The sequence below is a fragment of the Lissotriton vulgaris genome, chromosome 7 (assembly GCF_964263255.1).
Source record: "Lissotriton vulgaris chromosome 7, aLisVul1.2, whole genome shotgun sequence".
NCBI classification, from domain to species: domain Eukaryota; kingdom Metazoa; phylum Chordata; class Amphibia; order Caudata; family Salamandridae; genus Lissotriton; species Lissotriton vulgaris.
This window is the reverse complement of record NC_141695.1, coordinates 1,010,589,497-1,010,617,403: the sequence shown is the minus strand read 5'-3', so window position 1 is coordinate 1,010,617,403 and position 27,907 is coordinate 1,010,589,497. Positions and strand designations below refer to the sequence as shown.

Here is a 27,907-nt window from a genome sequence, read left to right as displayed (position 1 = left end):
TTAAGAGTTACGTTCTGATGGTTTACGAAATAAGGTTGTTTCCAACAGGTTAGTCTCGGGATTGACATAGATCGTGATATCCAAAAAGGGGATCCTATCATTACTGGCTTCCAGCGTGAACTGAATGTCTGTGCTGTTGGTGTTGAGCCAAGTGTGGAACAATGTAAGGTCTTCTTTAGTGCCATCCCAAATGCACAGCACGTCATCTATGTAGCTGACCCACATAGCCATGTGGTGTCCGAATGGATTGGCATCATTGAAGATGAATTTGTTCTCATAATTATCCATGTATAGCACTGCCAGATTGGGGGCAATAGTGGCCCACATCGCTACTCCTTTCGTTTGAAGGAAAAAATCTTGTTGGAACATGAAGAAATTACTCATCATCGCAATTTTCAAAAGTTCTAAGATGAAGTAGGTCGGAACTGGAACTGGTGCAGTCCTGGTGTCTAAGGCATTTTCCATTCCCGTAATAGCGTCCATTTGAGGGATGCTAGTATACAGTGACACAATGTCACATGTTACTAATAGCTGGGTATTAGGATTAAATGGTCTTTGGTCAATCAGATTAATGACTTGATTGGTATCGCAGAGGTATGCCCTGGTTTTAATGGTGAGGGGTTTTAGAAAGAAATCAATATACTGGCAAAGAGGTTCCAGCATGGATCCGCATCCAGACACAATTGGGCGTCTCTGGGTTTGTTTTGCAAATGATTGTTTTTTAAAAATCCTTTTAACATGACGTGTACTGCTACCTCACCCTCCTGTGTGAGAGGTGCGTGGCGACCTCCCCCTGTGAATGTCTGTTAATCATGATCACCAATATCAAAATTATCTGTTGAACGCTGCTCTCTAAAATATTAAGAAACCATACATAACACGACACACTGGTTAGATTTCATTTAGATTGTATTAATCTACTTTGAGGGCAAACCTTTGATCCCTTGATCGTTCGTGTTATTTTGTAAGTGGCCACGTTGTTGTGTTAATAAGTCCGCTCTATCTGCTCAAACGGACCTCACCAATGCTTCTATAAACAACTCGGAACCAGGGCTATAGATACAATGATAGTCTGCGTTGATTGCCAATGCGGCTTTCACCGTTGCCCTTGGAAACGACCTGGAAGCATCCTGCGGGTAGTCCCCTCTTTATATCAGCTATATCGTTGATTGCCAATGCGGCTTTCACCGTTGCCCTTGGAAAGGAGCCGGAAGCATCCTACGGGTAGTCCCTTCTCTATATCGGCAGCATGCTCACTCGGCTTTGAACGCAAGCACAGAGAGGCTACCCTTCCCGTATTGTAGGAATTTCACGCCGGTATTAGGTGAGAAACGTTTTAGAATACTATATCATTTTACTAAGGCCTGTGTCCCTTAGCACTGATAGCCATTTTCCTGTTTGCAGATACCGCTGATGCGAGCAATTTGATTGAAACACAATGCATTCCAAGTGACCCGATTAGGTACGTGGTTATATAGCGTGCCAAAATGATGGTAATGTTTAATGTTTTTAGATGATAAGACCCGAGCGACACACCCCTTGTTCTCAATTTCCGCAGGTTTGGGTTTTTCGTTTCTCCATCATTGTTTGGCAATACGCTGAGATTATTTGACGCCTCTTGTGCTTTACCTGCAGGTATGTCTTCTGATTATCTGACGAATGCCACATGAGAGCTCTATTAGATCTTGATTCATGACGAATGCCACATGAGAGTCTTATTGGTTCTTGATGTATTATGATATACGTCCACGATGATTAGAGACAGGAGGTTCCGATTGTTTTTTAACCAACAGGGTCCGATGTATTTCCTGGTTTGAGCACCATCCAGTATAGAGTCATTTGCCGAGTAACACCTTCGGAAAGGCGCACTCATCATAGTTTGGTGCATTGCACGCTATATAATTCTTCCTACTCATTATGCCCTAAATATGACATTCATGACCATAAGTATTAGCTAAGATAGAAATTTGGTTTCTCCTGGTCCACGCAGGAGTGTGTGTGTGTGTTTTTTAATGTTGGTAAGAGCTATCATGTATCATTTACTGATAGACAGATGCTATATAATCGCATTTTCTTAACTATCATATGGTATAACAGCACTTAGCAAATGATTGTTCATTTTCTAGATTTTGATGAATGAAAAGTGGATTCCTTCAATTGATTACCGTATGAAAATACCTCTACGCACCATGGTAATTTCTGAATCAGTTACTCTACCGTTCACTACGGTCTTTGATATTTATTATCGCTTTTCCCTAAATTCAAATGGGATCTCTCACTTATATTATATTATTTACATTTCTTCAGAAATTGTAGTGCACCCCGTTTACACCCTTGTCCTGATGAAGACCCCGATGTAAGGCCACAAGTACGACTACTGCTGTAGCGAGGGGTCGAAACGTCGACGGCTACCTCCCTTTTTTCCTCAGTTGACACTGCCCGCATTTCTATGGATATTTACATACCAGTGTCAATATAGACAATTTTTATAAATAATGGGATATGTTATGAACCCTTTCTTTGGCTCAGGGACCTAAAGCCGATCATAGTGTTTAAATCTCAAGAAATTGGATATACTTATTTGTCACGACTATTATCATTTCTCAATCTTCCTTTCCTTTTTCACAGCATCACGCTATTTCACTTCTTTTCCTTTAGGGCACTGTTACCAAAATTTATAAATTGTATTATTTACTCATTGTGATTAATTTACAGTGTGTTGATTGTCTTATTACTATTGCTTTAATAAATGTGAATAATGTTTATACAGTTCACAGGAGCAGAAGAGGCAGCAGAGCCGACCGGGAGCCAGCGTAGGCCTGAGTGGGGCTCCCGTGAGCAGTTGGGATCCCCATGGATGATGTAGAGAAGAGCAGTGCTGGTGAGGACTTGCTCCGGACCCATCCAGAGGCTGAGGAAGGCTTAACATCACCAGAGGAGCCCCGTTGAGTGGGGCTGCCATCCAGCAGTATGGCACCATGATCAGCAGTGGGAGAAGAGCCCGGTGAGTGGGGCTGCCCCTTTTGCCTTGTGCTGGGTGTCAATCACACAAGAGGGCCCGCGCAGAGTAGTGTTGGTGCTTAAGCGAACCCGCAGGAGAGCGGCCCGCTCCGGTGTTGGGGGCAGACTTGATTTAGAGAGTCCAGTGGGGGCCCCAAGAGCAGAGTCGTGCCAGGGCCCCTTTACTTTATTCACAGCTTTGCCGCACCAGAGTGGGCAGCTGCAACGTTTGGCAGCATTTTGTTATAGGAGTCCCAGTGGGGGACCGAGAGGGGCCCAGGGGGCACAGTGATTGCCAGCGCCCATATTTTCACAGCTGCACAGCAATTAGTGGCAGCAGCAACATTTAGGCCAGTGCAATTGCGCACTTTTAGATTCTGCTGCATTAGCAGCACACCCTGACATTTTGGACATAGGGTATTTGAGCCCTCGGAGAAGGCCATTTGGCCAGGGAGTCAGTGGTTTATGTGGTGCCCAGGAAATGTGATTTATGCACCCTGATTTATGCCTCCAATGTGATTTATGATGATGAGGTTATTTGCATACTGTGTTTTATGTTTAGGAGGTTATTCCCTAATCTGAGGGTCAGGCTTGTGAGGTTATTGCTGAATGTGATTTCTGCTTATGAGATTGGCGCATAAGGTTTTTTGCACCTGATGGGATTCCGATTGCATATGATTTATGCTGCAGGATATAATGCTGAGAACAGAGTTTGACCAGTAGCTACTGGTTGTATTCTACATTTACTATTTTTGCTTGTGATGGTTCTGACAGTGGCCCAATCATCCCTGTCATGTGTACATAATCCCCTGTAAATATTGCCTAGTGCAAGTTGGCTCAGTGTATATTGTGTGATTACTATTTTAATGTGTTTATGATGATACAAAGGTTATTATATGTATATAACCGTTTGTGAAGTTCCTTTTGTGGCGTGCCTAGTATGTTGCTGCTGTGTGTGTGTTGAGTAAACGCTTTACACATTGCCTCTGGGATAAACCTGACTGCTCATGCCAAGCTACGAAGGGGGTGAGCAGGGGTTATCTTCAGCATGCAACTTCCTTGCCCTGACTAGAGTGGTGGTTTCTGCCTGGCTTAGGCACAAGCCGTAGCCAACCAGAAATCCCAATTCGAACAGGGGCTTTGCAATAATTCCTTCTGCATAATTTTTTACTCTTCTAAATGAAGAAACCAATGCAAGCAACAGGTGACGTTAAGTGTCTCAACTGCAGCCTCATTAGAGCTGATGCTTTTAGCATCTGCAGCAGGTCACATTCACCTATTTTCTGTTACCCTGGGAAATGGTGGGTTTATCATTAGAAGCAGCAGAAACACTATGTTGTTGGTCTGGTGCACCCCCCTGTGATCACCAGTTTATAACAAAATAAACACAATTACTTTTTCGCCCAGGCACAGGTGACACATAATGATAAAAAAGAATTCTTCTTTTATTTGCTAAGTTTTATTATTTGTGTATTGAATTCACTTTCAAATACATCCATCAAGCCATGCCCTGTATTGACAGATGGCCTTACTAACAAGGAAGAGCATTCAAATTAAATGAGAATACTTGTCCTGTTGACATGCTATTTGGTTGTAGCAAGAATAATTATCGGAGGAGCAAATTAGCACAGCTGTTCAGGTGTTTAAAAACACAAGGGGTCATACTATCAAGAACGGCGTTAAAAATTATCACCGGTTTAGCGGCAGAAAACTGCCGCTAAAGCGGCGATAATGGGCTTGATAATATGCCCTTGTGAATTCCCATAGAAGCCCATGTTCTTGTGTGAACATGGGCTTCTATTGGAATTCTCCAGAGCATATTATCAAGCCCATTATCGCCGCTTTAGCGTCAGTTTTCTGCTGCTAAACTGGCGATAATTTTAATGCTGTCCTTAATAATATGCCCCATGATCACTTGAATAAAAATGACACTTTTCGCCACAAAATAACCTTATGACAAAATGTTCAAGTCGTACAAGTCGTGTTTTTCGCACGTGCAACTTATGAATTCATGTCGGGAGCTATGGAACATTTACATAAAATATTGGTGTTTCTATCTTTCAAAAAGAATGATTAACGTACAAAAAGATAATAACCCCAGTGCAGAAGTTGTGAGGCCTCTGCTTACCTAGTGCTGTGACATCCCACCATCGTTCCGGTATCCCTCAAAGTCAAATTGTCTTTGCACTTTGGACACAGTTTATAGGGCCATTCAATCCACGGAATGCCCCAAATTGTAAATTGGTTTGCCAGGGTCACAATTACTGTTTACACCTGCTTTTTATGTCTTGAGAGAATCTGTGTTACAGAAGTCGCTTTAGTAGCTTTCATGGGCCAGTCTCTAAAACCATTGCGTGGATGTATATTTTACACCCACAGAATATCCAGTGGCGGCTCTTCCACTAAGGTGGAGGAACAACGCCACACTGCTTTTAGCAGTGCTATCATTTTATATGTTCCTGCTGCTCGGCAAATTTGCAGGCAGGGAGGGCCTGCTCTGATCTCAGAGCAGGGGGAAGGAGTGGTGGGCACTCTTTAAGGTGTGCAATGACTGTTTGGCATGCCCTCATGCCACCCAACTCTGTGATCTGGTGTCACTGATCGACACTCAGCATTTCAGGGCTTAAAATTGAAGTGCCAGGTCCGAGACAATCAGTGATTCTCCATGTCGCCATGAGGGGGTATGATCAACAAGTGCTTTGCAGAAACAGTTCAGTGATATCTTTGGTCTGGCAAACTTCAGCTCAATAAGCCATTTACCTGCACATTTAGAGCATGCTTAGAGTCTGGCTGCCGACCTTTAAGATAGAGTGTGCATCAGGCTGACCTTTGCTCAGCCTGACAGACACTCTTTATGTTTGCCAAAACGTAGGGGATGGGGATGGGGCCACTTCGCCCTTAAGGTAGGGCTGCTACCACTGGGAATAGTAAATCTGTCCCCTCTGAGGTACAATAATTTCCCTACTGCTGCTTAATTTGGAGTAGAAATAGTAAATCTGACCTTTCCAAAATCCTACATTTTCCCTACAGTTGCTAAAATTGGAATGGAGATAGAAAACTTTACCCTTGCAAAGTTGAATATTGATTAATTAGGAATGGAAACATGTGTAATTTTTTCTATTGGTATTTTAAAATCATTTTTACATTTCCACCGCGGTATTCGAGACCTTATCTACTTGTGAAAAGTAGAAGTACAAGAAGCAACTTTATTATCATAAATTCTGTTCTAGTAGGCTCCATCCCTGGTTTTGAGGTGTTGGAGACTGTGATGGATGCACTGAAAAGGAACCGTTGATTTACAGCAGGTCTCCGACTCAGCTAAACCCTAAGGGCCTGATCCCGAGTTTGACGGTGCAGTGCCAGGTTCGCCTAGCCACTGCACAGCCAGACCCATGGTCAGGCCACCTGGTTGAATAAGAGTTCCTCCTGTCTAGCGGGCTTTTTTACGTTCCCATGGTGGTGCCAGAAAATGGCCACTACAATGGGAATGCAATGGAGCATGTCCCCCAAAGCATATTGCTGCCTCCTGACCGCTGCAACACCGCCAGGTAATGGCGGTTCCCTGGCGGCTGCAGCGGGGCCAGAATCATAATCAAACTCTTAATGAGTACCTATATTTTCAAACACTAAGATCATATTTTTTAGATTCATCACTGTGGAAATCACAGGCTAGCAGTGCTGACGTAAACATTTAATTCATGGAAGAACCCTTCACTTTCCACAAAAATACAAATACCAGGAACCAAAAAGTACAAGAAGCACATATGAAGTGATACAGTCCTGATGGTTGACTAGAATCTCCTATACCCAGTAGAGACTGTGGTAATGAAATATTCTTGAACTGTGAGTGTAATCTACTTAAACAGTTAATATTGACTCCTCTCATGTAGAAGCAGATTCTTTTGATGTCATTAATAGGCCTCAAATCCATATTTGGAGCTTGCAAGTTTTAATTAGAGTAACAGGGTATGCTTATCCTCCAGTGCCAACAGTAAAGCTGTAAAATCCCATCTCAAAGTTGTCCCTGAATTAACTTTTCTTTAGTCACAGAGCCTTCACAATGTGCTTTTTAGTAATTTTGATCTTCAAGGACCTCACTTGTATTGCAATAGACATAGGTAGGACATGAATCATTTACAATGTCGTTGTCTACAAAGAGCTTGGACCACATCCAATGTGTCTTGTTAGGTCAAACATGCTCTCGCTTATTGATAGAAGGATGAAAATCGCTGCCCTGCCCTGAATCTGTTTATAAATCCATAGTCTGTCTTACGCGCTTGAAGGAAATTAGGGTATTGCCTGGGGAAGGGGGGGGGGGGGTGGTGGTGAAACCCTGCTCAAGCAGCAAACACAATGATTGTCGAGGTGAAACATATACAACCCCCAAATTAACATGCGCTTAACCCTCTGGTGGATCGGCACAAAAGGAGTCAGGCTTAACTTGGAGGCAATGTGCAAAATATTTATGCAGCACTACAAAAGAGTAATGAAGTGAAAACTCAAAAACAATCCCCACCTCTTTACAAAAATAGAATATCATTTAATACATTATTTGAGGACAAAATGACAAATATCCAATCAGTACAACCGGAGATATGCAATTTTTAAGATTTACGGGGCAATATTGCCTAGAGGCATATAGCAACAAATGCTTCATATGGTTGCTCTGTACCAGGAGAAAATTACAAGCTAACACCGTCCACAATGGATTGCAGGCCAGATGTAGGGACCATGTTAGGCCTGGTCAAAAAAGTACTTAAAATCCTAATTGTAGAGCGTTGGGCGATCCCGCATAGAGGATGCATCACACAGTGGCACTGCCCATGAATTTATTGACGAGCTTTGTGATGAGAGGCCCTCTGTCTGTCATCATCGAGAATGCCATGGACGGATGCTTGCGATGGGGAATCCTGCGTTGGGGATGCGTCACACAGCGACGGTTCTAAGGACTATGGGCTGGGTTGCAAGGTCCTCCATTAGGGATGCATCACACAGCAGTGGTTCCAAAGTAAGGCTGTGAGGAGATGAATCACACTGTATTTGAAATTCCCTGCCTCACTGCCCTGGCCACATCTTGTTTGGGGGCACAAAATACTAGTGTCAAAACCTTTGTGAGTGTGCTCAGGCAGAGACTTTGTAATGTGCAAGTGTGGTAGGTGAGAGGTCCTCCCCCTCATCAGGTTAGATATTGCCACTCCTTCCAACACCTATTCCCCCTTTTTTTCACTGTTTGGGAGCAATACACAAAGGCCAACTGCCAGCTACACATAGTCATGTAACCCTGGATACAGGCTGCAGGCACCAAATGGTTGGGACAAGAAAATGTCAACTTTCTTATAGTGCCATTTTCAGGATTGGTTCTTAAAATCCAGCGTTACCATTAAAGAGGGTTTCAAATTACAATTCTTTAGAAACCAAACTCAATATTCCTACCCCATCCCAATGAAAGTTATCACATACTCAGTGTAATAAGGTAACCCAATGTTATCCTGTTGGAGAGGTAGGCCTTGGAGTAGTGAAAAACAAATAGAGGTGTTTTTCTACGCTGTGTCTCGGTGTACAGGCAGACTTGACAGGGCTAGTCCACAGAACGATTGTGTTCTTAGGGAGACCCTCCTGGTGGACACCTGTTCGGGTTTGTGAAATTCATAAACTCGTGAATGTTTTCCCGCACTATTGGGATCAGCCTCCACTTATAAGTTAGAAGACTTGGAAGAGTACGGATCCTGATGACCTACTTTCTTCTGAGGGTCCTTTGACCGAATCACGGAAGGGCCAACAGTGGCACTGATCGCGACAGTCCTGACGAAGACCGGGGTGACCTTTCTAGGCACAATTCTAGCAGTCGAAACATGTTGACTTCAGCAGTGGTAGGAGGGAAGTCTTGAGGAACTTCACTTTCTCAATAAGACATCTCCCATCCTTTTCCTATTTTTAATCCTGGTATGGGTACCAAATTGTATTGAATAAAGTAATTCTTCCTATTGGCACCCTTAATCAGTTTTAATCACTTTCTTATACTGCACTTTTTTGTCGTACTATCAGTCCCAGTCACAGGGTGTTTTGCACATGCTTTTCACCTCATTTTGTGTTACTCGTTGTATGTGTTGATATTATTTGGTTGTATGACTTGTAGCGTGGAATTTATTATTTTTCCCCCTCCCTAATGCTCCGCCCTGGATGTGGCTACACCAGGGCGTTTGTAGCAGGCCCTATGATGAAGCATGTCAATCAATCAATCAATTAAATACTTTATTTCAGTTCTTTTACAAACCATAAAAGTGCATATACAATATACAGTACATTGTCACGAAGGAAACATTCCTTTCACAAAAGTGCAAATGCAAGGAAGAAATACTTTGATGAGATAGGCACATGGGAGTACAAAATTTCACAAATTAAACATTACTGATCCAGACAGTTTCTCAATCTGACAGATAATTTTAAAAATTCTTTAATTTGAAGGATACAATCACTGTGCAAAAGCTGCAAGTACAGGAGTGCCGGCCTGATTTGTTTAAAACCAAGTTTTTTTTAAAAGAATTACTAAGTATCGCTTGCGTGGAAATTCATAAAATTTACATAAAAATATAAAACGCAGCATATCCTGTGGAGACTTTCCATCGCAGCCGCAAGGCGCTGCTGTTTTATTAAAAATATCAGTCTTAGGTGTAATTAGCAGGTGATGGAACAGATTAAGCCTGAATCTGGTCAATAAATATTTTTCATGTGTGGTCAATGAACCTGCCAGGTATGGTTCAAGGGTCTCATTGGTCTTTAGCATAACAAAGTTCCTCACACTATGGGGTCGATTAGGATCGCGGACGGAAACGTGTTCCGTCCGCCGAGGAAGGTGGCAAGATACTCCGGACCTGCCCGCGGAAAAACCGCAATAGCGATTAGGATCAATTGTGACCGAAACGCCGACCGCGGCGGACGGAGCACAACAATCTCCGTCCGCGGCGGTCGAAGTACACCTGAGGCCGCGGCATGCGGACGGAACCTACAAAACACCGACCGCCGCGTACGCACATGACCAGGAGAACAACAACCTCCCCCGCGATACCTGCGTACTGTCCGTGTCCGCAATTAGGATAACTCCGCAAGTACCCCGGTAGCCACCGCGATCCATGTCCGCGGCGGTAGCAATGCTAGGAGAAACGGTGGACCACAGCGGAAGTCCAACATCCCTACAGTCAAACCAATGGCATACATGCCGACATAATTCATCACCAAACACTGGAAAATGGACGAACACCCACCTGACACATCTAAACCAAACACAAGACACAATGACCCACCCCCAAGAACTGCATAAACCACACCTGACAACACACCCACCTATCACCTGACTGCCAATCAACATTCACACAGGGCCAACACACAGACTATAAATTAACTCCCACCCACTCCAGAAATCCTCTGCATCACAGCATAGCTGCTAGCAGGAGACAACACTTGGCCAACAGCAAAAGATTTAATTCATACACATAACCCACACCCAAACACACCCTGCACACAAACACCCACCACACCATACCCAAACCCCACACACCAGCACCTCCGAAATCCACACAAACACACACCCCGAGCACCATGGCACCCAAGAAGAATCCGAAATTCACCGACACCGAGCTATGGGTAATGGTCGATGAGATCATTCGTGTTGAACCCCACATCTTTGGATCCCTAGTGCAGCAGACGAGCATAGCTCGGAACAACAGCCTGTGGGACCGGATCGTCACCAGGGTCAATGCCTCCGGGACCGTCCCGAGGACCAAGCATGAAATCCAGAGGCGGTGGCACGACCTCAAGACCCGGGTGAAGTCCATCAGAGCCAGGAAATTCGTCCGGGCCAACCACACAGGCTGGTGGAACCCCCCCGGAGCCCCTACCGTACACCGAGTGGGAGGAGAAGGTGCTGACCATCCTGCTCCCTGAGACCCTCGATGGACTTGATGATGGAGAAGAGGCTGGTAAGTACCAACCAAGCACCACAAACACAACAACACGGTGTGCCTCACACAACTCTGAAGACACATCTCACATACCCCAGCCTTGCATGCAGTCCACATACTCACCAACCTCTAAACCACTCCTACAGGCCCCCATGTCCATAGAGAGGGTGGTGGTGGTGGGTGGGGTGTGTGAGGGGACGGAACTACAACTCCCAACAGGCCCCCATGTCCATAGAGAGGGTGGTGGTTGTGGGTGGGGTGTGTGAGGGGACGGAACTACAACTCCCAACAGGCCCCCATGTCCATAGAGAGGGTGGTGGTGGTGGGTGGGGTGTGTGAGGGGACAGAACTACAACTCCCAACAGGCCCCCATGTCCATAGAGAGGGTGGTGGTGGTGGGTGGGGTGTGTGAGGGGTCACTAGTCCTACTCCCAACAGGCCCCCATGTCCATAGAGAGGGTGGTGGTGGTGGGTGGGGTGTGTGAGGGGTCACTAGTCCTACTCCCAACAGGCCCCATGTCCATAGAGAGGGTGGTGGTGGTGGGTGGGGTGTGTGAGGGGACGGAACTACAACTCCCAACAGGCCCCCATGTCCATAGAGAGGGTGGTGGTGGTGAGTGGGGTGTGTGAGGGGACAGAACTACAACTCCCAACAGGCCCCCATGTCCATAGAGAGGGTGGTGGTGGTGGGTGGGGTGTGTGAGGGGACGGAACTACAACTCCCAACAGGCCCCCATGTCCATAGAGAGGGTGGTGGTGGTGGGTGGGGTGTGTGAGGGGTCACTAGTCCTACTCCCAACAGGCCCCCATGTCCATAGAGAGGGTGGTGGTGGTGGGTGGGGTGTGTGAGGGGACAGAACTACAACTCCCAACAGGCCCCCATGTCCATAGAGAGGGTGGTGGTGGTGGGTGGGGTGTGTGAGGGGACGGAACTACAACTCCCAACAGGCCCCCATGTCCATAGAGAGGGTGGTGGTGATGTGTGGGGTGTGTGAGGGGACGGAACTACAACTCCCAACAGGCCCCCATGTCCATAGAGAGGGTAGTGGTGGTGGGTGGGGTGTGTGAGGGGACGGAACTACAACTCCCAACAGGCCCCCATGTCCATAGAGAGGGTGGTGGTGGTGGGTGGGGTGTGTGAGGGGTCACTAGTCCTACTCCCAACAGGCCCCCATGTCCATAGAGAGGGTGGTGGTGGTGGGTGGGGTGTGTGAGGGGTCACTAGTCCTACTCCCAACAGGCCCCCATGTCCATAGGGAGGGTGGTGGTGGTGGGTGGGGTGTGTGAGGGGACGGAACTACAACTCCCAATAGGCCCCCATGTCCATAGAGAGGGTGGTGGTGGTGGGTGGGGTGTGTGAGGGGACGGAACTTCAACTCCCAACAGGCCCCCATGTCCATAGAGAGGGTGGTGGTGGTGAGTGGGGTGTGTGAGGGGACGGAACTACAACTCCCAACAGGCCCCCATGTCCATAGAGAGGGTGGTGGTGGTGGGTGGGGTGTGTGAGGGGTCACTAGTCCTACTCCCAACAGGCCCCCATGTCCATAGAGAGGGTGGTGGTGGGTGGGGTGTGTGAGGGGTCACTAGTCCTACTCCCAACAGGCCCCCATGTCCATAGAGAGGGTGGTGGTGGTGGGTGGGGTGTGTGAGGGGACGGAACTACAACTCCCAACAGGCCCCCATGTCCATAGAGAGGGTGGTGGTGGTGGTGGGTGGGGTGTGTGAGGGGACGGAACTACAACTCCCAACAGGCCCCCATGTCCAAAGAGAGGGTGGTGGTGGTGGGTGGGGTGTGTGAGGGGTCACTAGTCCGATTCCCAACAGGCCCCCATGTCCATAGAGAGGGTGGTGGTGGTGGGTGGGGTGTGTGAGGGGTCACTAGTCCTACTTCCAACAGGCCCCCATGTCCATAGAGAGGGTGGTGGTGGTGGGTGGGGTGTGTGAGGGGTCACTAGTCCTACTCCCAACAGGCCCCCATGTCCATAGAGAGGGTGGTGGTGGTGGGTGGGGTGTGTGAGGGGACGGAACTACAACTCCCAACAGGCCCCCTTGTCCATAGAGAGGGTGGTGGTGGTGGTGGGTGGGGTGTGTGAGGGGACGGAACTACAACTCCCAACAGGCCCCCATGTCCATAGAGAGGGTGGTGGTGGTGGGTGGGGTGTGTGAGGGGTCACTAGTCCTACTCCCAACAGGCCCCCATGTCCATAGAGAGGGTGGTGGTGGTGGGTGGGGTGTGTGAGGGGTCACTAGTCCTACTCCCAACAGGCCCCCATGTCCATAGAGAGGGTGGTGGTGGTGGGTGCGGTGTGTGAGGGGTCACTAGTCCTACTCCCAACAGGCCCCCATGTCCATAGAGAGGGTGGTGGTGGTGGGTGGGGTGTGTGAGGGGTCACTAGTCCTACTCCCAACAGGCCCCCATGTCCATAGAGAGGGTGGTGGTGGTGGTGGGTGGGGTGTGCTACAGGTCACTAGTCCTACTCCCAACAGGCCCCCATGTCCATAGAGGGGGTGGTGGTGTTGGGTGGGGTGTGTGCCAATGCCGACTGAATGTCAAACATTAATAAATGTACACGTTTAGGCAACATGACTCATCCTCACATTTTTTTTGCAGGGGATCCTAATCTGACTGCTGCAATTAACACCAGGCCTCCAGCATCCCCACACTCGGAACTTTCAGGGGACGATTGTCCAGCCACCTCCGAGGCAGAGGATGGTGCCGGATCAAGCAGCCAGCCAGGGACCACTGGCTCGCAGGTCACACCTGCACCAACAACAACAACGGGCTCTGGCATCACCACAACACCGGCTACTGTGACCTGCACAGCTACCTCCAGCACCACCTTCACCACCACTACTACCACCACTTCTGCCCCTGCCACCCTGCCCAACCCACCGGCCAACGCTGGGGCAGCGCCATCCCAGCCACGCAGGGAGAGAGTGAGGCAAACCACCAATGCAAGGGCAGATCCTGCAGGCAGGAGCACGGCGGAAAGAAGGCTTGATGACACTACACCCAATGCCGTGCAACAGTGTCTTGAAGCACTAGTCCGGGTGGAGGCGGGCTATGCACGTAGCCAGGCACATGCAGACCGGGCCCACCAGGACTTTGTGGACAACACAGCGATGTTGGGGGCCATCAAGAGGCAGCTTGGCCAACTCGTGGAAATTTTTAGCACGAGGACATCCGCCAACACCACCCACCACACCCCCCCTCAAACAACGGCAGCGCCCACAACACCGCCACCGCCACCTGCGCCCCTGGCGGCGGATGTGCCACCTGATCAGCCAGCGCCCCCAGCTGACTCCGTCCCGACACAAAGACGGAGGGGCCGTCCGAGGCAGGAAGTGGGCGAGAGCAGTGTCGGAGCTCCTGCCACACGCTCCAAGAGGAGCCGACAATGACTCATTTGAGTACCTGAGCCTGCCATCCACCCTGCCAACTATCCGGTCCCACCTGGCACAGGCCTGCTGCACTAGGCAGACAACACCCTATGTGGTGTCTGCACGGACATCTCATCTGCCATTACCTTGGACTCTCACTCCCCCACCCCTTCACTCATTTGTAAATATGCACCTACACCTATGCACAATCTGTAAATAAATGACACTTACTCACTCAATGATGTGTTGCCTCCATGTTTATTCACATGATTGCATCAGAAACAGACGTAACCAGGTTCAGGGATCCAACTGGTACAGAATCATGCCGCAAGGGAGTGCCCTAGGGAAACATAGTAATCGCAAACAGACGTTAGGAAACACCATCACACTCATCCCAACTCAATGCAGTGCAACTTACAACAAACCACACACATTACTACACGAATGGATGACACTACACACATCATGGAGAAGTGCATGTACTCATAAATGAAGACACACACACACATGCATACATCACATAACAAAACACATAGATGATGCCCAACACAATGACACAAGAGCAGCAAACCTACACAGGGCATACACAAGCAGCACAAGAGGGGCACACTCACAATCAAGGGAAGTAGCGTTCAATGAGCTGGCGCCTCTGGTCCACACCTTCCTTCTCACCACTATCCTCATCAGTCGACATGGGTGGGTCTGGAGGGCGAGGAACTTGCTGTTCATCTGGGTCCAAGATCAGTTCAATGTTATTTCGCACAGCCAGGTTGTGGAGCATGCAGCAGGCAATCACAATCTTGCATACTTTGCCTGGTGCGTAAGGCAGGGCCCCTCCAGTCTTATCCAGGCACAGAAACCTAGAATTAAGCAGGCCAAATGTTCGTTCCACCACTCGACGTGTCCTACCATGGGCATCGTTGTATCGCATTTCTCCTGCTGTGGTGGGATTGCGAATTGGACTTAGAAGCCAAGGCCTGTTTGGGTAAGCTGAGTCGCCTGTGTATGTGGAAATTAGAGAGAGAGAAACATCACTACCTGAACATGTGGCCACACCAAGCCACCCAGATATCACTCCTGTCACCACAGCATACTCACCAACAAGCCAGGCTTGTGCCGGACGCAGATTTGCCATCAGCTGGGGGACAATGCTGCTCCGCATGATGTGGGCGTCATGTGCAGAGCCAGGAAATCTTGCACACACATGTGAGATAATGTTGTCGGCCTGGCACACCACCTGCACGTTAAGGGAGTGGAAGTGTTTCCGATTCCGAAACACCTGCTCACGTGCCCGTGGTGGAATGATCGCAATATGCGTGCCATCAATTGAACCCACAACGTGTGGTATGCGACCCAGTGCATAAAAGTCTGCTTTGACCGCTGCCAACTCTGCCGCCTGTGGAAAATGTATGTAGTCATTCTTGTACAGCATCATGGCTGTCAGTACATCCCTTAGTACCGTGCTGAACATGGCCTGTGACATTCCCCCGGCATGTCCAATAGTGTACTGGAATGTGCCTGTTGCAAAACAATGGAGTGCCGCCATCACCTTTTGGGTGGGTGAAATTGAGCCTGGATAGGTTCTCTGCGGCTGCAGGTGAGGAGACAACTTGTTCACAAGCTCCAGCAATCGACGTCGATCAAGACTGAATTTCTTGATCACCTCCTCGTCCACCATATCCTCCAGCACAGTGTATGGGCAATGGACATTTTGAGCCCTCCTGTGTGGGAGTAAATGGAATGGAAGTCAATGCACATACAACGCATGTCTGTGCAACTCACTCACATGTCACTGCACTCTATCCAACATGTAATAGGCAGTGTTCAATTGGCATATGTGTGACATCTCTGATTGTCACAACAACATGGATTGACGTAGCAATGTGCACCCACCAGCTACATGATGGTTTGCAACATGTGCAATGCACTCTGTCTCACCTCTACATCACTGCCAACAAGACATGTGACATGACCCAAAAGTGACGGACATTAGTGGCACACTGATGGTCATGGTATGGAAAAACATGGGATAGAACATGAAGTGTGGAGTCACGCAATCACGCACACAACTGTCATCATGCAGCTGCAAACAATTAAACAAGGTGCAACGTCATCTGACATGCAATCAATCATTGACGCCGCCATGGCGGTGCACTGCTTCCGCTGTTTACGTCTGGCCATACGCGGCCCGCGTTCAACATTCCCATTGTCTGCTCGTGCACAGACCGTCACGCTCACACACCGGCAAGTGCATGTGCTAGACACCGGGACGGAAGCATCATTTGCAACAAAGTTGTAACAGTGGCGCCACTATGGCGGGACACGTATTCGGCGGGGGAGGTGGAGGCCAAAACATCCATAAGCTGATGTCCATGCACATGGCCGTTCATGACCCCCCTTACAGTGACATTGCATCAGCCAGCCTACACCAGCCGGCCCAGCCCAGCCCATGACCGCCGTTCCCGCCATGCCAACTACCGCCGCTTCAGGCCCCCTCCACTACCGCCGTGCCAGGCCCAGCCCATGACCGCCGTGCCAGGGCCGCCAGGGCATGGCGGTAGTGGAGGGGGCCTGAAGCGGCGGTAGTTGACATGGCCGGAACGGCGGTCATGGGCTGGCCCTGGCACGGCGGTAGTGAAGGGGGCCTGAAGCGGCGGTAGTTGGCATGGCCGGAACGGCGGTCATGGGCTGGCCCTGGCACGGCGGTAGTGGAGGGGGCCTGAAGCGGCGGTAGTTGGCATGGCCGGAACCGCGGTCATGGGCTGGGCTGGGCCGGCCGGTGTAGGCTGGCTGATGCAATGTCACTGTAAGGGGGGTCATGAACGGCCATGTGCATGGACATCAGCTTATGGATGTTTTGGCCTCCACCTCCCCCGCCGAATACGTGTCCCGCCATGGTGGCGCCACTGTTACAACTTTGTTGCAAATGATGCTTCCGTCCCGGTGTCTAGCACATGCACTTGCCGGTGTGTGAGCGTGACGGTCTGTGCACGTGCAGCCAATGGGAGGTGTGGACATGGGCCACGGTTGGCCAATAGCAAGTACCGTATGCTGTTCACCGCAACGCCAGGGCCAATCATTTGCCCAATTCCAAACACGCTCTCACGGCGGACCAATGGCTGGCGCCGTATGCCACTGACATGGCCACCGGGCCCTATATATGTGTGATGTGCAAAAGCATACCTTCTACGATGACCACCGACTGCTGCCTGTGACCATCACCTCCACCTGCTGCTGCGGAGCTGACCACCGACTGCTGCCTGTGACCATCACCTTCACCTGCTGCTGCGGAGCTGACCACCGACTGCTGCCTGTGACCATCACCTCCACCTGCTGCTGCGGAGCTGACCACCGACTGCTGCCTGTGACCATCACCTCCACCTGCTGCTGCGGAGCTGACCACCGACTGCTGCCTGTGACCATCACCTCCACCTGCTGCTGCGGAGCTGACCACCGACTGCCGCTCTAGTGCCATACTCCGTGACCTAGCCATGTCGAGAGTCAAAGAGGTCCGGTCTCGTCCCTTCACCGCCGCGGAGCTGGATGTCCTCGTGGACGCTGTGCTCCGCAACTACGGACGCCTGTACGGCGCACCCGGACAGGCGGTAAGTGCAGTGGGGGATAAGTTGTTGTGCATGAGGTGTCATATGACACCTGGGCTCTGGAAACTTGGCGGTGTGATGTGTGACCAACTAAAGAATCGATATGTGCATGGCTGCAGAGAGAAATGTGTTGCTCCTATCTGTGTGACTGGCCAACTGTCCACTGACTTCCACCCTTTTGTCTCCCATCATGGTAGGTGAAGCTGCACCTTCGCAAGGACGTGTGGAGGAGCATTGCACGTGAAGTACGAGCAGCGGGGGTGTCCAATAGACGACATACACACTGCCACAAACGCTGGGACGACATTTCCAGACTGAGCAAGAATGTAGCGGAAGTGACACTAGGGATGATTCCAAGGACGGCACGTCTGGCCCGACGCTCAATGACCCCTCTCATGCACCGTATCATAGCTGTGACACATCCTGACCTGTCCGAGCGGTTGCGTGTGGATGAACAGCAACGTGGCGGTAAGCATACTGTCAGTGCATGTTGCTTGTGAGTGCCATGCATGTAAGGTTGACTACACACATTATGGACTTCCGTCGATCGTGGGGCTCGTTCCAATGGCATGTTGGTGACATTGCCGCAGTTACATTTCACTGTCCGATGCGGCATGTTGACACGCCACCCGCTAAGCTGTACTTTTTACATGCACATGCTGTAGTGCTCCGTCTCCCCTTGGCAACACTTGTGTGCAGATGTAATTCCCCATGCCCAGTGTGCATGCTGTACATGTATTACGGCCAACGCCACTAAATTCCTGTGAGGATGACTGGTTGGGGTGGGCCGTGTGCAGGTTGGGGGATCGATGGACATTGTCATCATTGGCTTTAGGGATTCCGTAGCAGTACTGTACGTGAGTGTGCCCATGACTTACACCAATTTTCTGTGCATTTCAGCTTTGGCAGAGGGCACTCAGCCACAGACGGCGGAGATGACAGAAGGCAATGCATCCGGATCAGACGTCGCGCACACGCAGACTGACACCGAAGGGGCCAGCGCCGGAGAGGGGGACAGGACCGTCCAGGAGGACTCGCATGTGGAGACAACATCGTCATCATCTTCCGACAGTGTTGGTGAGTCAGCACTGTTCTCACAGACTGGGAGTGGGCAATCAACACCTTCGGTCGGGACACAGCACACAGGGCCCACCCTGCCGCCAACTGCAGCATGTACTGTTCGTGCACGCAGGAGTAGGGGGAGCAGAGTGGCGTTCGGTGTCGGCACCGCTGCCCCAGCCCCGGTGAGCCAAAATGCTCTTTGTGCAGAGGCGGTTGATCTGCTGCGACAACTGTGTGTGGGGCAGACCAATATGATTAATGCTTTCCAAGACCACGATAGGAAGTTGGGGCAGGTGGTGGCATTCATGGAAGGTATGCATGGTGATCTGGCTGGTGTACACAGGACACTGCAGTCATTGTCTAACAGTGTGTCGTCTTCCATTGTACAGTCGCATGGACTGGGTGGTACTTCTGTTCCACCATCTACAACTCTGGATGTGTCAGGTGGGAGTGAATTTTCTGACCAGGACTCTAATACAGGTTATTGCACTAGAAGCAGCGTCAGCCAGCACGTCAAGGCACGGAGGCCTCAGACCCCATCCCCTAGGTCAGGTAAATCTGTTCAAAAGGACAACGTCAGATATAGTGGAGTACACACACGTGAAGCTAAAGAGGGGTTGGGTGTAATGGCCACACATGCTGCACAGCCATCCCACACACAAGGTACTACCAAGCCAAGACTCACTCCCACTTCCAGTGACACTACCTTGTACGGGGACATTGAGAAGACGAATGAATCCCTTGAGGGCTCGCATACTCCCAGTGCCAGGGACACCAGAAAGGAAGGAGCCACTCCCAAGGGCAGGGATACCAGGAAGGAAGGAGCCACTCCCAAAAGCAGGGATACCAGGAAGGAAGGAGCCACTCCCAAGGGCAGGGACACTAGGCAGGAAGGAGCCACTCCCAAGGGCAGGGACACTAGGCAGGAAGGAGCCACTCCCAAAAGCAGGGATACCAGGAAGAAAGGAGCCACTCCCAAGGGCAGGGACACTAGGCAGGAAGGAGCCACTCCCAAGGGCAGGGACACTAGGCAGGAAGGAGCCACTCCCAAGGGCAGGGACACTAGGAAGGAAGGAGCCACTCCCAAGGGCAGGGACACTAGGAAGGAAGGAGCCACTCCCAAGGGCACGGAACCTAGGAAGGAAGGAGCCACTCCCAAGGGCAGGGACAAGGACAGTCACAAGACGAACGCACCTAAGAGGAGCACGGACACTCCCAGGGGCAGGGACACACACGGGCAGAAGGTGTGTCCTGGGGACATGTACACCACACACGACAAGTCTGCTGCCTGGAACAGGGCACCATCCAGGGAACAGGGAAAGTCCGCAGACAACAGTACTCCTACGAAAATTGAACACCCAAGGCATCTGCCATGGACAGTGGCGCTGTCAGGGACAGGCATACATCACCCATTGTTGCACTGAGGCAGCTGTTTTCTGGGAAACAGAATACAGATGTCTCCGCAGTGGAGTCACCCCTTACCTCCACTCCCATCAGGGCCCGTCAGGGACGGATGCAGGTGGACCCTGTAGTAGCATCCCCCATGACACATGTTGCAGAGCCCACAAGGAAGCCACACAGCAAATGACAAGCAGGCTCCAGCACGTCCCCAGAGAGCATTCCCCCCCCAGCAGATGCCACTCCCATGGTGGGTGAAATTTCTTCTCAGTCCGGTCCAGTTGTAAGTCCTGTCCTGTCCAGGGTGCAGGCACATGTCCAAAAGAAAAGTAGACACACAGCATTGACACATGCACAATCCGATGTCGCACAATTGCAACTATCTCCCGCTCCCAGAGCCACCCTGCCTCCTGGACCATACAGCCCTGTGGCTCATCATTTCAGTGGTCCCAGTGGCACTGGTGCAGTTGACTCGCATGTGTCTGTTAGTGGCAGGGTATCAGTTGAGACATATCCTGTATCAGGTGCTGGCAGTGTATCTGGGTCTATGGGCCATGTGTCAGTCACTCGGTCTGTGGCTGTGTCTCACACTCCTGTATCAGGTGCTGGCAGTGTATCTGGGTCTATGGGCCATGTGTCAGTCACTCGGTCTGTGGCTGTGTCTCACACTCCTGTATCAGGTGCTGGCAGTGTATCTGGGTCTATGGGCCATGTGTCAGTCACTCGGTCTGTGGCTGTGTCTCACACTCCTGTATCAGGTGCTGGCAGTGTATCTGGGTCTATGGGCCATGTATCAGTCACTCGGGCTGTGGCTGTGTCTCACACTCATGTATCAGGTGCTGGCAGTGTATCTGGGTCTGTGGCTCACGTGTCAGTCACTACATCTGTGGCTGTGTGTCACACTCCGGTTTCTGGTGCTGGCAGTCTGTCCGATGCGTGCACTTCACGCAATCCACCTGATAGTGTGCTGTAAGTTGCTGTGGTGTGCCCTCAGAGGTACTGCCTCTGATGTACCTGCTCTGGTGTCCACAATGCCCTGTTGCTATCCTCATACTGATGTACTGCATCTGATGTACCTGCTCTGGTGTCCACAATGCCCTGTTGCTATCCTCATACTGATGTACTGCATCTGATGTACCTGCTCTGGTGTCCACAATGCCCTGTTGCTATCCTCATACTGATGTACTGCATCTGATGTACCTGCTCTGGTGTCCACACTGCCCTGTTGCTGCCCTGTTGCTATCCTCAAACTGATGTACTGCCTCTGATGTACCTGCTCTGGTGTCCACACTGCCCTGTTGCTGCCCTGTTGCTATCCTCAAACTGATGTACTGCCTCTGATGTACCTGCTCTGGTGTCCACAATGCCCTGTTGCTATCCTCATACTGATGTACTGCATCTGATGTACCTGCTCTGGTGTCCACAATGCCCTGTTGCTATCCTCATACTGATGTACTGCATCTGATGTACCTGCTCTGGTGTCCACACTGCCCTGTTGCTGCCCTGTTGCTATCCTCAAACTGATGTACTGCCTCTGATGTACCTGCTCTGGTGTCCGCACTGCCCTGTTGCTGTTCTGATACTGCATTGTGCCCTCTCATGTACTGCCTCTGATGTACCTGCTCTGGTGTCCACAATGCCCTGTTGCTATCCTCATACTGATGTACTGCATCTGATGTACCTGCTCTGGTGTCCACAATGCCCTGTTGCTATCCTCAATCTGATGTACTGCATCTGATGAACCTGCTCTGGTGTCCACACTGCCCTGTTGCTGCCCTGTTGCTATCCTCAAACTGATGTACTGCCTCTGATGTACCTGCTCTGGTGTCCACACTGCCCTGTTGCTGTTCTGATACTGCATTGTGCCCTCTCATGTACTGCCTCTGATGTACCTGCTCTGGTGTCCACAATTCCCTGTTGCTATCCTCATACTGATGTACTGCATCTGATGCACCTGCTCTGGTGTCCACACTGCCCTGTTGCTGCCCTGTTGCTATCCTCAAACTGATGTACTGCCTCTGATGTACCTGCTCTGGTGTCCACACTGCCCTGTTGCTGTTCTGATACTGCATTGTGCCCTCTCATGTACTGCCTCTGATGTACCTGCTCTGGTGTCCACAATGCCCTGTTGCTATCCTCAAACTGATGTACTGCCTCTGATGTACCTGCTCTGGTGTCCACACTGCCCTGTTGCTGCCCTGTTGCTATCCTCAAACTGATGTACTGCCTCTGATGTACCTGCTCTGGTGTCCACACTGCCCTGTTGCTGCCCTGTTGCTATCCTCAAACTGATGTACTGCCTCTGATGTACCTGCTCTGGTGTAAACACTGCCCTGTTGCTGTTCTGATACTGCATTGTGCCCTCTCATGTACTGCCTCTGATGTACCTGCTCTGGTGTCCACAATGCCCTGTTGCTATCCTCAAACTGATGTACTGCCTCTGATGTACCTGCTCTGGTGTCCACACTGCCCTGTTGCTGCCCTGTTGCTATCCTCAAACTGATGTACTGCCTCTGATGTACCTGCTCTGGTGTCCACACTGCCCTGTTGCTGTTCTGATACTGCATTGTGCCCTCTCATGTGCTGCCTCTTATGGACCTGTGCCTTGCCATGGACTGTTGGTGCACTTAGCCCCTCTCATATGCTGCCTCTGATGGACCTGTGTTTTGCCATGGACTGTTGGTGCACTTAGCCCCTCTCATGTGCTGCTTCTGATGGACCTGTGTTTTGCCATGGACTGTTGGTGCACTTAGCCCCTCTCATGTGCTGCCTCTGATGGACCTGTGTTTTGCCATGGACTGTTGGTGCACTTAGCCCCTCTCATGTGCTGCCTCTGATGGACCTGTGTTTTGCCATGGACTGTTGGTGCACTTAGCCCCTCTCATGTGCTGCCTCTGATGGACCTGTGTTTTGCCATGGACTGTTGGTGCACTTAGCCCCTCTCCTGTACTGCCTCTGATGGACCTGTGCCTTGCCATGGACTGTTGCTGCACTTAGCCCCTCTCATGTGCTGCCTCTGATGTACCTGCTCTGGTGTCCACACTGCCCTGTTGCAGCCCTGTTGCTATCCTCATTCTGATGTACTGCCTCTGATGTACCTGCTCTGGTGTCCACACTGCCCTGTTGCTGTTCTGATACTGCATTGTGCCCTCTCATGTGCTGCCTCTGATGTACCTGCTCTGGTGTCCACACTGCCCTGTTGCTGCCCTGTTGCTATCCTCATACTGATGTACTGCATCTGATGTACCTGCTCTGGTGTCCACACTGCCCATGCTCCATCCTAGACTGTGATGTTACTCCGATTCTGCGTAAATAAAATTGTGATTCATGTGTCGTGGTTTGTCGGAGTCATTCTTGCGTGTGTGTTGCTGGTGTGGATTTGTATTTTCTTGAGGGCGGTGGGTTCAGATACATGTCACTCTCCCCTACCTGGGTCACGACTCTTGGAGGCGTTGCCGTACACAGGAATATGTCCATTTCGGGACATGTCACTCCCCCCTCCCTACGTCACGGACCTTGCAGGTACTCCTCTCCAGTCAGCGAATGGTTTGTAGCCTACCTGTGTCGTCGTCGATGGTGGGCCAGGACGAGGACGTAGTGGATCGCGTAGAGTATCGGATAAGCCTGTAGTGCAGGGTCCATGTCGGCGAGCGGCTCGTGGTGGGTATGGTCGCTGTGGAGCATCCACCGTGTTCAGGCAGGGTGTTTTTCCGCCGCGCTTTTATGTGTGTTTTCCGCCATCTTGATTTGGAGGACTGTCCTAGACGTCAGTCCGTACGGCGGAGTCTCTGGATAGGTTACGTCCGCCGCGTGGTTGGGTGTGGTGTTGCGGCGGACCGTGTTCTACCGCCGCTGACGGATTTTGGCACGTATTTCGTATCCTGATTTGGCGGACGGAGTGTCCGCGACGGGCGCACGGAAAATAGGCATGTTCCGCATACTCTGGGTCTGCGGAGGCACTTCCGTCCGCCATCCTAATGAGCCCCTATGTTTCTGAAGTTCAGCTTCTTCTCTCAGGGTCTTCCTATCCGTCAGGAAGGCCTGTTTGACGAGCTCCAAATCTTCCTTTAAAATTTGGCATGGATTGTCATAAAGTTCAGGTCGTCCAAGTTTTACAAAGTTTGATTTCAGATATTTTAGCCAAGGGGAACACATTGCCTTATCCAAACCCAAAAAGTCCTTCACAATTAGATGTGTTAGGGGTATGTCTTCATTTAAGCATAATTTAAGCCAACAGGTCAGGGGATGTAGAGAGAACAGATCACATAGATATTGCGTCCCCAACTCCTCATGTACAACAAAGTTAGACGTACCAGTGGGGACACACAATAAGCGCTTCAGGAAAGAATTTTCCACAAATTGTAATTGCTCCCCACCAACGTACCCCCAAATTTCACTGCCATAGGATGCAGTTGCCACAGACTTAGTATTATACAGTTTCAGCATAGCACAGGTGGGTTTTTTCCCCAATTTGGCAGCAAAGTTGAAAATAGATGCATTAACTCTCACCATTTCACCTTTCTTTTTTACAAGATGAGGTTCCCAATTTAGCTTTGTATCGAAAAGAACTCCTAAATAGGAGAAAGATTTAGATAAGGGAATTGCATCTTCACCAATCTTAAATGAGAAGGGCCTTTTGGTTGGTGACCAACTTGTAGAACAAAAGATTTTGTGTTATTAACCAGAAGGTCTCTGTCAGTCATAAACAAGTTAAAAGCATTTAACAGGGATTGAAGCCCCTTCTCTGTTCTTGAGATTAAAACTGCATCATCTGCATAAAGAAGTATTGGAATTCCATGCCTGCCTACTCTTGGACAGTAAGCACAGACATCCTGTAGCACACCATCTAACTCGTTAATATAAAAGTTAAAAAGAAAGGGGGCCAAAATACAGCCCTGCCGGACACCCTTTCGAATAATTATATGTTACTCTCAAGTCTTTGGAGTATCTCACGTTGGCTCTGGTATTACAATGTAAGTCAACCAGAAAGTCAACCAGGCCGCTATCTACCCCCTTCGCCCTCATGGACTGCCACAGCTTTCCCCTGTTTACACAGTCAAAAGCGGAGGACAGGTCCATGAAGGCGAGATGGATGGTCCCTTTTTGTATTACAGTGTATTTACTTAATATCAAAAAGAGATTGAGGCATTGGGTTATTGTGGAACGACCTTTACAGAAACCATATTGCGAGAGGGACATAATATTCTTTTCCTTAGCCCAATCCATAAGTCGTTGCAGTACAATTCTTCCTGCAATCTTAATCATAGAGTCTATCAGGGCGATGGGTCGATAACGGTGTGGGCTGCCCTTATCCCCCTTTTTAAAAACCGGGACGATTGTCGAAACACCCCACGATTGTGGACATCCTTCTTTGACAGCAGCATCAAAGACAGACTCTAGGATGGGCGCACAAAAATTTGGTTCAGACTTGAATAGGTCAGGGGGGATCCCGTCAGGCCCAGGGACCTTACCAGCTGTTAGCCCCAAGATCCCCTCAAGAATTTCACCTCTATTAAAGACAATGTGTTCACCAATATCATTACAGGCAGATATTGTAGTCACCTTCAAAGTGCAACAGTATAACTTCTTAAAATGCGCTTCCCAATCCTCCTTGGATATATGGCTTTCTAGACCATCACCTGGCTCCTGAGCCAGGAATGGTTTCCTCATCAAGGCCCAAAATCTGGAGCTACTCTGAAGGGTGGCAGGTGCTAAAATCTCTGACCATGCAGCTTCCCTAAGGGATTCCTTGTGATTAGCAATAATATTTTTATAAGTCTTTCTACACAGCTGGACGTCAGCTTTGATCCTGGGTTTTGTCCCTAGTGCTGCTCTTAGATTTCTGGCAGCTTTTGAGCACTCGTGATTAAACCACCTAGGACCTTTAAAATCCGACTTCTTAACGGGAGCTCATAATAGTTGGGAAGCCTTATCCGCAAGACATTGGAAAGCATTTAAAACAGTATTTGGAAGTGCATCCTCTTGCGTACAGACCATTATTTCATCTGCACATGAGACTTTAATCTCATTGAACAGCAGATCAGGGTTAACCATGGACCATCTCAGGCGACGTCTGCTGTCTGTGGTAATCACCCTACCAATAGTGGGATCTTCTCTTTCTTTAGCTGTCAACGGACCCCTCATGAAAGCAGTAAGTGGATTGTGGTCACTGAATTCATTATCTTCGATGGAAAAGGAACCCACAAAAGACTGCATTGATGATGATAACAGTACAAAATCTATAAAAGTTCCCTTCCCATTCCCCTTAAAGGTCGGGGTATCAAAACACTTGGTAGGGTCCATCAGAGCCATCGTAGATGTTAGGTCCAGCTCATTGAGCATGTCATTTAAGTTTTCCCCCTCAGTTGTATGCTCAAAGTGAAAGTCCTTACAGCGTGAACAGTTAAGCTCTGTAATAGTTTTAGAAAGGGGATCTCCACAGGGATGCACATTAAAATCCCCCATCACCATGAGGTTGTGAATGCAGTCCTTCATAGAGTTACTTATAAAGGTGTTCAGTATTACTATCTGACTGGAAGTAGTAGTTAAATAATAGCATTATAGAAATTGACCAAGCCGGCCCTACAGTTACCCCCTGTTAAAACTAACCCAACAATACCAGTGTGGTTTGTTGTGATCCTCCACACATTACAGCAGAGTACTATAGAGATAAACACAACCATTCCCCCTTTGGGTCTGCCCCTAGTAGTTGCAACTGCAGGGACATAATAAGCCTTATACCCTTCCAGAAAGTGATTGCAGTCAATTGACCAGGTTTCCTGCAGACAGATAATTTGGTACTTCTTGATGTACCCGATCCAATTACAGTCCATCATTTTTGTACCTAAACCTGCAATATTCCAGGAGATTACGTTATTTGAGTTTGTTGCTGCTAAGGTACTCTTCAAACATCCCAAGTCCTCTGTATGATTTACCTGTCCAACAGATGCCTCATGTCAGTCACATGACTCTAATCCCGACAGAGCTTCAAATCTATTATATGTTGCAATTTTGGGTCCATTCCAGCTCTGGCTATCAATATTATACAAATAGGCTCCATTAGGGGTCAATGGCTGTAAAGATATACATGATCTAAGGGGCCCAGGGATCGGTGGATTCTTGATCAGATGAGAATAGAAATACCCCAGAGGTCGTACACAGATACTATTACGAGTGTGGACCATTGATGCTGCTCTTAATAAAACTGTGGCAACATGTTGGGGGTGCCTGAAGTTGACAATGATACAATCTACATTCGATGACTTACTAGATGGGCCAATCCAATTCACCCTTCTTGTTGTTATTATCTGATCAGCAAATTTGGCCGGAAACCCACAGTTTTTGTTGAGCCAAGAGACCGTTCTATTCTTTAAAGATTCATGAGATTCCTCTTGGGCCCGATATGCGTGACACTCAATAGGAGGAACATTAGTAAGTACAGCCACATAAGGTGCACAATCTGGTGGCAGATTAACATAACAAGTGTTCTTTACTTGACTATGGACT

General features: G+C 49.5%; 1 pseudogene; it reads right to left on the bottom strand.

Moving 5' to 3' along the window:
- Positions 1-27,237, bottom strand: LOC147702846 (uncharacterized; annotated as a pseudogene).
- Between the last annotated feature and the right edge of the window lie 670 nt (positions 27,238-27,907).